This window comes from Sphaerodactylus townsendi, linkage group LG08 (genome assembly GCF_021028975.2).
Source record: "Sphaerodactylus townsendi isolate TG3544 linkage group LG08, MPM_Stown_v2.3, whole genome shotgun sequence".
Classification (NCBI taxonomy): domain Eukaryota; kingdom Metazoa; phylum Chordata; class Lepidosauria; order Squamata; family Sphaerodactylidae; genus Sphaerodactylus; species Sphaerodactylus townsendi.
Window position 1 is genome coordinate 91,583,298 of NC_059432.1, and position 11,298 is coordinate 91,594,595.

An 11,298-nucleotide genomic window follows, 5' to 3' on the forward strand; every position below is an offset into this window, starting at 1 on the left:
CTCAGCGTGACAGGTGTAAGTTAAATCTTACAAAATGAATTAATTTATTCCAAATAGCACAATGCTAAAACGTTTACGAAATAGTTTTTTCTGGAAATGATGTTGCAAGATATTCAACGGTTCTCAAAACTATATTTATGTTGAGTTCTTTACATGTAACCCGAAGCAGAATTACACCCTTCTAAGTTCACTGAAATCAGTGGCCTTAAATGGGAAGTAACTCTGTTTAGGAATGGTCTGTATCTATAAGAACTAAAGCTAGCTACATTATGAAATAATCAAATAGTTGCTTCAATGGAAAAATATTTCTTTGTGCTACTTTGCTTCATCCCTTACAGGTAGATTTGTCTGCTGGTACTTGAAAAGCCTATGGGAGAAAATGGGATAAATTTATACATTATGTCATTTCTGGCAAAAACAGGAAGTGATGTCATGAGACACACTACAATTTGCAAAAAAACCCACAACCTTGCAAAATCCAAGAATATTCCATTACGCGGCAATGGAAGTGATGTCAGCATGCCAAACCTCACTGGTGTACCAGTACTGCCCCTACTGGATGGGCTAGCGTAGCAACCCCTTGTCATTGCCAGCTGTAGTATCAGATTCAGTATCTCTCCCCATCTGAGCTTAGGGAGACAGGAAGCTGTGCCCTCTGCCTCTCTCAGTCTCCTATGTTCCCTTCCTGCCTGCCTTCATGCACACACAAAGCCTTTGCTGCTGCCTAGCAAATACAGCCCAGAAAAGAAATAGCTCACAGATTAATGAAACTCGTGAAGCAGGAAATGAAGAACACGTCTGTGGTCTTTTAGAATATCCTATAGATATTCCATTCCCACTCCAAGGGGTGATCGAAAGGCTTCCTCTTATTTCTCACACACATTCCCATCACCACAGTGCTATTTCTTTACTTAATTTTGTATTGTGTTGTCTCTTTGCTTTGAAGGGCTGGATTGGTAAATGGCAATGACTTTTGACAAAGTTGACTTTTGGCAAAGTTGAAAAATACCCATTCTATTGCAGCAGATTCACTCCCTCGGTTGATGCATGCTGCCAGTATAATGTTGCATGATTTGTACCAGCTGGCTTTTAAACCAGTTGAAGGAGAAACAGAGGAATATCTTATCTGTAGTGCCTTCCCCTTGATCTCCACTTGTTAGAATACCTTCAGATCCTTGGATATTTGCTAGTGACCAAGCAGAAACCTTGGAACTTTAGCACAATTCTGCTTGCACTGTGTTCACTGATTCAGTTAATGCTTTCTTTCTTTTCTCTTATTTTAGTAATGTTTTCTTTATTATTATAGGGAGGTTTCATTTGTAAATTGGAAAATACTTACATTTTACCTAGTGAAAATGAAAACGAAAAGAAGATATTCAGCGCTTGCATGGCAGAAAAAAAGGTATTGCGGCTAGTTTCTATAAATCAATTTATAATAATGGAAATGAAGGCCATAGTTGAATTAATATTTCTTCCTCTAATGTTTGGTTTTAGCCTGAATCCTGTTGGGCAGGAGAAAAGAATGCTGTTAATGAGGTGAACCATTAATCTATGTCTACAGCAAATTGTACTTTTAGTAGATCTTGTTTTGAAGAATCTCCCAGAACTAACTTTGTGTGTGAATTGCTTTTCTCTCATATAGACATTGTGCAGGGAGACCATCCACACACTTCTGATGCCTTTTGCAGAAAAATTCAAAAGTGTTCCAAAACTTTTGGCTGCTCTCAATGACATGATGCAGGTAAGCTTTTTAAAGTTTTGAATCTTGCGATTTTACAAATTTGGAGGCCTTGGATGGAAACTACTTTCTGCCACGATTTTCATAAAATCTAGATGTTTTCATATATATTATTTGGTAATGCAAATGATGAATAGCTGCTGCTAGCACATATAGAAAGTGGAGTTGTTTATCAATCCTATCACATTTTTATATCATCCTTCCTTCAAAGAATTCAGAGTGACAAACATGGTTGGCCTATTCCACTATATTATCCCTGAAACAACCCAACGAATGGTATCTGTACCCAGTTTTCTCCAGTAATCTTCTAACAGGCTAACCGCTGCACTGAACTAGACTGCATAGTTTTAACTTTATAATTTTCAAACCTGCCTTAGGTGTGCAGTATAAAAATCTGCTCAAAACTTATAACCAACTTGGAGAATACTTTTAATGCTTCAAGTATATTTCAGATAAATATTGATCTAAATAAATAAAACAAACCCAGTTAAACCCACCATTGCTAGTGACAGGACAAGCTTGAATAATTGATAAGTTATAACAACAAAAAGATTTAACATCTTTCCTGCTTCACTTTAAAAGCAGGTGACTGAATCATGCCCATTTTATGATAGTTTTATGTTTAAGTACACACCTCAGGTTTAATTACAATAATATGCAAGGGAGATTCATATTGTTTTCAGACAAGGAAATGCAGAAAATGCCAATCCGTTGAATTCAACCCACAGGCTTCTAACTACAGGCCAAGTTAAATGATAGAGCTAATAAAAATAATAAACTGGGTCCCAGCTCTCTACTAATGGAGAGTACTTGAAACCAACAGGTTGGGTCCCTCCCATCATTTCCACCACTAATAGGGTTGCCAGCTTCAGGTTGGAAAATACCTGGAGATTTGGCGGGTGGGGGGGGGGGGTTGGCAGGGTTTGGGGAGGGGAGGGACTTTGATGGGGTATAATGCCATAAAGCCCATCTTCCATTTTCTCCAGGTGAACTTATCTCTATCACCTGGAGATCAATTGTAATAATGGGAGATCTCCAGCTACCCCCTGGAGGCTGGCATCCCTAATAATGGAAGGTATTTAAAACCAATAGGTTGGATCCCACCTGCCATTTTCTACTAATGGAAGGTATTTCCATTAGTGGAATAGAAACTTCCTGCTTTCCCACTCCCACTGCAGCCTACTGATCTCTGAAATGCTGCTCTTGGGGAGAACAGGAAACTTCTAGAAATAGCTTGAGTGGAGAATCAGAGGTATGCCCCATCAGGGCACAATCAGGGGAAATGACCCTCTTTCCATTAGCAGGAATGAGTGATAGGATCCACCTCACTGTTATCTAGGGGGGTGAAATGTCTTGTTAATAAATACAAATAATTCATATCAATTACAAATATCTTAGCCAGTGTTTTTGATATTGTAAATTGTTAAAACATCTGTATTATTTATAAACCACAATTTACAGTTACTCTTTCAGAGCTGGAATGTCATAATTTAAACAGAAATTCATCAGAGAAAATGGTTTTATTTATAAGTAAGGACCCAAAATGGCTTACAATACAAGCCAAATATCTTGCGGTAAAAAAATATCCTAACCCCCAAATCTGTGTGTATCTGGGGTACTTTTCTACCCCAAGAATATAACTCTCTTCAGTAAAGCAAGCATTCTGTAATTTATCACAGGGGGCCATCAAGTTACCAGGAAGAACTGTATCTCTCCAAAGTACTTTCAAAATGCTTCTCAGAATCGGGAAGGGGGGGTTGGGGGGGAGAGGTGGTTTGTATTTATTGTATTTATATATTATATTACATGAGCTGAGGTTTTAAAAAACCTCTCCAATGCCAAAATCAGTTTTCTGGAATTTTTTTAATACCCAGGTGCTTTTTTGTTTACAAAAAGAAAACTTTACATAGTAAGTGGATGCATTTTGAGTATAGTTTTTATGAATGTGCAGGATGCAATATCTCGAGGGAGAAGTTCTAGAACCACTTTTCTTTGTATTCGATAAAAAAAAGTACAACCAGAGTGGAATTTTCCCCCAGACTATGGTAGCAATGAGGCCCTGTCCCTGGAAACTCCCTTGGATTGCTCCTCGCACAAATCCCAGCATGGACTCCTGTGGCAAAGGAGCACTGGCAAAAGGAAAACTTCTGTATTTGGGTGCCACAGAGCTGCGTGACACCCCGCCACTGACACAAATGCCCTCCAGACAGCATATTTGTGCCTTGCACCAACATCTAGGCATTGGCATAGGCGCACTGTTGTGCTGCCTCTATGACAATTCCCCTCCCATACCCCTCCGTTTAGGATTGCACAGTGAGAGTGACCTCAATGAAGTTTTAGCCTTGTTTTAAATTCATACGCATATTCATTTTTTTATTATGCATCATTTTCAGGTTTTGAAAATCAACAACATCACTGTAGAAGAGGCACCAGACAAATCTCCTGGATTTTACAGCAAGGTTTTGAAACGATGCAAATCTCTCCTAATTTTGCAACAGTTCGCGGAAATCATACACAGAACCATAAGCTATTTAATGGTAGATTAAAAAGTTATTCTTCAAGGTTTTTTTAAAAAAAGTTTTTTAAGAGAAGGAAAAAAGTATCACCCTCATGCGTCTCATCCACTCCTTGGAAAAATGATTAGCAGCATCCATAATGGCTTCTTCCGTATAATCTGGATTACAGTGTGGTGTGCCACAACCGGACAGCAAAATTCAAAAGGGCTTGCAAGAAATTGAAAATCTGCTAACAAATGCCTTTGGCCGCTTATGCCCCAGGAGAATGGGAAAGGAACCTTTCAGAATCACGAACAACTTGATTTATAGGATAAATCCTTTCAAATTCACCAGTCCTCATGGATAACACAAACAGAAGATTCTGCTTGTACATGTTTGTCAGTCACTTGCTGTCCAGGATGGGTATCTGGACTCAGAAGTTTAATCGCATGTTCTCTGACAGATAGGCAGTTTGCCAAAGTAGTCAACATTCTTAGTCTTGACCCAGCATTTATTTATTGATTTAGTGCATTATTTATTTAAATGCTTATTTATTACATCCTACCTCTTCAGAGGTGTGCTCTAGGTGGCCCACAAAGTAAAAGCAAGTGCAAGAAAATCTTTTTTAGAAAATCAATTGCAAAGGAGCATTCAACAAAACAATACCTATAAAAAGTGAATTATGAAAGTCTGGTGCCTAAAGGACAGTAAGGCAGATGCCAGATGAGCCTCTGGGGCAGTCCTAATGTACATATAAGCAGTGAAGTAGTCCCAGCTCCAGAAGCCACCTGTTTCATTTTTACAAGTGGGGAAGCAGAGAGCAGGACTTTGGAAAAGGATCATAGAATCATAGGCTCATTCCGCACATGCAGAATAATGCACTTTCAAACTGCTTTCAGTGCTCTTTGAAGCTGTGCGGAATAGCAAAATCCACTTGCAAACAGTTGTGAAAGTGGTTTGAAAATGCATTATTTTGCGTGTGCGGAAGGGGCCATAGAGTTGGAAGAGGTTATACAGGCCATCTAGTCCAACCCTTTGCACAATTCAGGGTCAGCCTAGAGCATCCTTGACAAGAGTTTGTCCAGCTGCTGCTTAAAGACTGCCAGTAAAGGAGAACTTCCCACTTCCCTAGGCAGTTGATTGCCTCAATGCACTACTATTCCCACTGGAAAAAAATTCCTAATATCCAGAAGCTACCTTTCTATCTGGCATTTAAACCCATTAACTGGTTGAAATGACCTGCATGTTATATAAATTAACTGTTACAGATGTCTGTTTTATTATTGCGTAAAATTCACCTTAGGTACCCTTAGCCCATTTGGGTGTTAACATTTGTACAGAAATTTAGCTATTAGGATATATTTGTTATTATTTTATCCCTGTTTTGTCATATTTATGGGATTGTATTGTTCTGTATGGGAAGATTGTGAAGACCTTCACAATACAATACATTTTTTGCTTGCTTGCCCCCATTAACTGGTCAGCTGGATAGTATAGAATGTGGTCCTTCAAGTACTCGGTAATCCCAAACTGTTTAGAACCTTAAAAGTAAGAAATCCACAATTTTGAAGCATGCCCGGAAACAGGTGGTTTATCTAGGAAGTGGTGATACAATCAGCACACGGGTGACACAATCTCTGTATCAAGCCCCTTGCAATAATCCTGCTGCTGCATTTTGGACCAATTGAGCACACTGTTGCTCACATAGGACTTTTATCTGAGAGTGGGTGGTCTGCATATGAAGTCTGTTTCCAAATACAAATCATCCTTTTGCTGGGTTGGAGTCTAAAGTTAAAAGTCAAAACGAAGCGACAGTTCCTTTGCCATCTTACTTAAATCCACCCTTCTTTCTCCATTCCCCAAATCCAGTCTTCGCACTGTTCAGAGTAATTGAGAACTCTTTTGGGCTCCAGTAAACCAGTGTCTTGGAACCAAATTCTAATCTAATCCAATTGATTATGTGAACAGGACAGAACTGTCTTTGAAGTCCATTAAATGTTGCTTTCAGATGCTCTAGTCGGGTGTCAGTAAAATATAGCACATGTATATGATTGTAATAAATTAAGGAACCATTGCTTTACCTTCTTATGGAATGGTTTGAGGCAAAGGAATCAAGCATCTTTTAAACTAAGCTATTATTTATTTGCATAAGCTGCAGAAAGCTCAAATAACTCAAGGGCTAAATATTCAACTGTCTTTTTTAAAAAGCTGTTATAGCCTGTGCTGGTTGTAGAAAGAGACATTTCCTAATCCTGTAATCTGTCACATCCATTGAGGTGTGGAACAAATAATTTGTACAAAATTTATTTATAAGTAATTTATAATCCATGTGTACTGATAATAGTTGTCTATATTTCTAAGGTAAAAATTACCAGTTAAATTACATTGTTGTATTCTCTCTTTACTGTTGATATGAAATGGTAATGAAAAGAAACATTAAAAAAATGTTTTTAAAAATATATAAGTTTGAAATATGTGCCTGTTTCCTTCCATTGATTTCTGTCCGCTGGCATCTAGCTTCTGCAACCAAGTCAACAAATACAGGGGAGCAATCAAAGGACTCATCAATGGCTCATCTTCATCCTGGAGAGAGGTGTGAGGTGCCACAGGGTTCTGTCCAGTGGTGGGATCTAAAAATTTTAATAACAAGTTCCGATGGTGGTGGGATTCAAACAGTGGCGCCACCACACACACGCACCTCCAGTCCCTATTGGGCAGGGAGGTTGCTTTAGTAACCCCTTCTCGGCACTCAGAAAAAAATTAGTAACCACTTCTAGAGAAGTGGTGAGAACTGGTTGGATCCCACCCCTGGTTCTGTCCTATTTGATTTTTTTATCAACAATTTGGATGGTGGAATAGAGAGTATGCTAATCAAATTTGCAAATGACACCAAAATAGGACGGGTAGCTAATACCCCAGAGTCAGAATTCAGAATGACCTGAACAGATTAGAGAGCTGGGCCAAAACAAACAAAATGAATTTCAATAGAGATAAATGTAAGATTCTCCACTTAGGCAGAAAAAATGAAATGCTGGCTTGACAACGCTACATGCAAAACGAATCTGGGGGTCTTAGTAGACCACAAACAGAACATGAGTCAGCAGTGTGATGCGGCAGCCAAGAAAGCCAATGCGATTCTGGGCTCTATCAATTGGAGTATAGTGTCTAGATCAAGGGATGTAATTGTACCTCTCTATTCTGCATTGGTTAGACCTCACCTGGAATATTGTGTAAAGTTCTGGGCACCGCAATTCAAGAAGGATATTAACAAGCTGGAATGTGTCAACAAAAATGGCAAAAGGTCTGGAGGGAGCTGGGTATGTTAGCTTGGTGAAGAGAAGGTTAAGAGGTGACATGATAGCCATGTTTAGATATCTGAAGGGATGCCATGTTGGTGAGGGAGCAAGCTTCTTTACTGCTGCTATAGAGACTAGGAACAGGAATAATGGGTTCAAGGTGAAAGAAAAGAGATTCCACATAAGCATCAGGAAAATTTTCCTGACAGTAAGAGCTGTTGGACAGTGGAATGCACTACCTCAGAGTGTGGTGGAGTCTCCTTTGGAGGTTTTTAAAGAGAGGCTGGATGGCCATCTGTCAGGAGTGCTTTGATTATGTATTCCTGCATTGCAGGGGGTTGGCCTTGACAGCCCTTGGGGGCTCTTCCAACTCTATGATTCTATGATAAAGATTTCCTCATGTTTTCTCACTCCTCCCCACCATTCCCCCATTCATGCCACAGCAACTCTCCGTTCTCCACTGCCAACCTTCCTCCCATGCCTCCTTCATTTTTGAGACAATCAGTTATTTTGGGAGGGTGCCTGGTGGATTCTCATAAAAACAGGGTGCTACCTTTCAATGGCGTGATATGCCCCATAAAACTGACTGATTCTTGAAGATTATAAAAAGCAGTGAGAGGTGGGCGGGGAAAGCAACTGCCAAAGCCCGCCTCCAGACAATGATGGAGGCTTCAACTAGATTCTACATTCCATTGATGGCAGGAGGCAGAAGAGGTGCCAGCTTTTGGAGGGGGTGCAGCCTGTTGCCCCACACACCAGCTCCTCCCCCCCAAATCACAGATTGGTCTAGTACCAATAAAATCGGAACCTTGAGTTTTTTACTTCCACAGTCAGCAAAGTATCAATAAACCAGATTCCACACACACACACCCCAAAAGAAGCCAGCAGGCAATCTCCCAAAGTGCAAAATGGTGAATCTACCTAGATAGGAACACTTTCGGGGATGGGAACCATGACAATGGGAACCTGAGCCCTTTGGGGGAGGGCGGTATAAAAATGAAACAAACAAATAAATAAATAAATAAATAAATAAAAACAGGGTTGGGAAAGTATGGTGCAAACAGAAAAAAATCCACTGAGAAGGAAACTTTTGAGAATCAACCATAGGGTAATTAGTGCATGTGGCCTGTGTGTCTAGTGGCACAACAAATGCTTTGCATGTGTAAGGTAGCCAGCTCAATCCCATCTTTAGCTTAAAAAAAAAACTTTATGGTAAATGCACAGCAAGATCATTCTCTCTTTCTCTCTGACTCCCTGGAAAGTATTTGCAAGTCAGTAGACAAAATGGAGCAAGATGGACCAATAATCTGATCTGATCTAAAAAGCAGAGAAGAGTTTGGATTTATACCCCACCTTTCTCTCCTGTAAGGAGACTCAAGGCAGCTTATAAACTCCTTCCCTTCCTCTCCCCACAACTGACACCTTGTGAGGTAGGTGGGGCTGAGAGAGTTCTGAGAGAACTGTGACTGGCCCAAGGCCATCTAGCAGGCTTCATGTGGAGGAGCAGGGAAACAAATCCAGTTCACCAGATAGGAGTCTGCCACTTATATGTTGGAGTGAGGAATCAAACACATCAGGTTCTCCAGATTACAGTCCGCCTGCTGTTAACCACTACACCAGGCTGGCTCAAGGGTGGGGTCAATTTATATTGAGGAAATAGCATGGGGGAAATAACCCCACCCCACATTCCCTTTTGCTGACCTCCAGGTTCACTCTGAAGTCAGAAAGGTAACAGGTTTGATGGTTAAACTGCCTGGGAGAAAACAATTAGCGTTTGACATCCATCAGTGCTTCTTACATGTAATTACATAGCATTAGTTCCTGTGAAAGTTTTAGTCAGACATTAAGTCCTGTTTAATGCAATCAGTTGATTCTAAGGTAAATTTGAAGTAGATTGCAGCATTATGAACTGATCATGTGTGCCTATTACAGAGACTGTTTGGCAGGCACATACCAAACGCGTGTAGTAATCATTGAAACAGGTAACTGTTGACATAAGGCAATTATAACAGTTCGCACCCATGAGGTGAGGCTGAATCACAGTGCTGCAGGGCATCGCTCACGTCTGTGCTTTATTTAGGGCCAAACCAGTGATGGTCTCCTCACGGCTGCCAGAAGGACGCTCCTGCCAGCTTACAGTGACTAAAAAATGTTGTGAGGGCACAGAATAGTGGACTGAGGTGTTCTCCCCCCCCCCCCACAGACACACACACAGCTCTTGAAATGTGACACACATTGCTGTTTTGACACTTGAAAAGGTATTGGGGAGGGGGAGAATGAGAGCTCCGTGCTGCAGGCCCAGCCAGGATCATGGCATTAAATCCAGCAGTAGGATTCCCATGGCAACCAAGGGGATGCTGTCATGTCTAGTTTGCTTTTGTCATTAATAGAACTGTAGTGATTAGAAATGAATGGAATGAACTATGGACTTCATAACTGTGTTTTTTAAACTAAAAATATTCTTCCACTATCAAGGCAAAACATCATATTCGTCATGAACTCAAGATGATTTGTCCAATGAAGTTTGGCAATGAGAATCTTGTTGGGGGAGGCATGCTCAACACATTTCAGAGAAATTCATACCAAAAGTGTCTTGATTTTATAGCAGTTTAAAATACTTGCTTTGAGTGAGGTTATCTATTTGTGACCGTTGTTAGAAGGGAACTTTTATAAGATTGCTTTTCTCTTTTCCCTATTTATATAATGCCAAAAAAGCCATTTCACATATTGAAATTCATTTTCAATATTTTGGGGAAATATAAATGCTATAGCTTATGTTGCCATGAACTTTTCAGCTGCTTGCCATCACATTTTCTCGGATTTACCATCTCCAATTTAATAGCTACCTGGCACCCTCATCTGTGGATACCTAAACTTGTGGATTGGGACCACAGGGATTCAAAACAGATTTTTCTTCAAACTCGGGGGACCCATGTTTTTTTTAAAAATCTGAAATCAACAATAAAATGTGTGTGTGGGGGGGGAATGAGAGTTGCCATGGGAATCCATGGGAATGAGAGTTGCCAACCTGCAGGTGGGGGCTGGAGGTCACCTAAAATTGCTTTCCAGATGACAGACATCAGTTCCTTGCTTTGGAGGGTGAATTCTTTACCAATTATACAGATTTGATCATTTTGAAAATTTGATATTTGCTTTGCCTCATTTTTAAAAATAATTTGTATATTAGTTTTGTTATTATATTATGCATTGTCTTGCATAATAAGTTTTTTTACAATGCCAATAAATAGTATTTGGATTTGGACATTCACCTTTAAATATTGATCTTCTTGGTGTAAGCAACAAGGCAGATTCTGATATGAAATTCCTTACATTTTCCATACAAAATAGGTCACTTGTTGGCAGCTGGATATAACAACAGGCCCCTTTTGCACTGAATCAACTGAAGAAATCAACTCTTTTCCCCACACCCCTTCTCCCACCCATTGCTTGGATCACCACTAAAGCTACTCACATACTGGAGATTAAAACTGAGAACAGTTATTCTGGTACAGTATCTATCACAGTGGTGGCGAACCTTTGGCACTCCAGATGTTATGGACTACAATTCCCATCAGCCCCTGCCAGCATGGCCAGTTGGCCATGCTGGCAGGGGCTGATGGGAATTGTAGTCCATAACATCTGGAGTGCCAAAGGTTCGCCACCACAGATCTATCACATCCACTAAGATTAAAAAATGGCAGCAGGGTCAATGGATGAAGACTAGCGAGAAGGAAGTAGATTAAATTGTATGTATGATTTCTGAGCACTT